The following is a 201-nucleotide window of genomic DNA, read 5'->3' on the forward strand; positions in this document are numbered from 1 at the left end:
GTAGTGATTTGAACAGCTTATGGTGATCTGAAAAAATCTTAGAAAAAATAACCGGACTTAGATTTCTAGATCGAAGACGTTTCACCTCTCATCCAAGAGGCTTCATCCGTTCTGACTGACTGGTGTTGAGCCGGAGATATTTATCTACAATCCTGTTTTGAGATCTCTGCCCAAACATGCCCACCAGGACAATAGGCGTCG

The sequence above is a fragment of the Monopterus albus genome, unplaced genomic scaffold, assembly GCF_001952655.1.
Source record: "Monopterus albus unplaced genomic scaffold, M_albus_1.0 scaffold684.1, whole genome shotgun sequence".
NCBI lineage: Eukaryota > Metazoa > Chordata > Actinopteri > Synbranchiformes > Synbranchidae > Monopterus > Monopterus albus.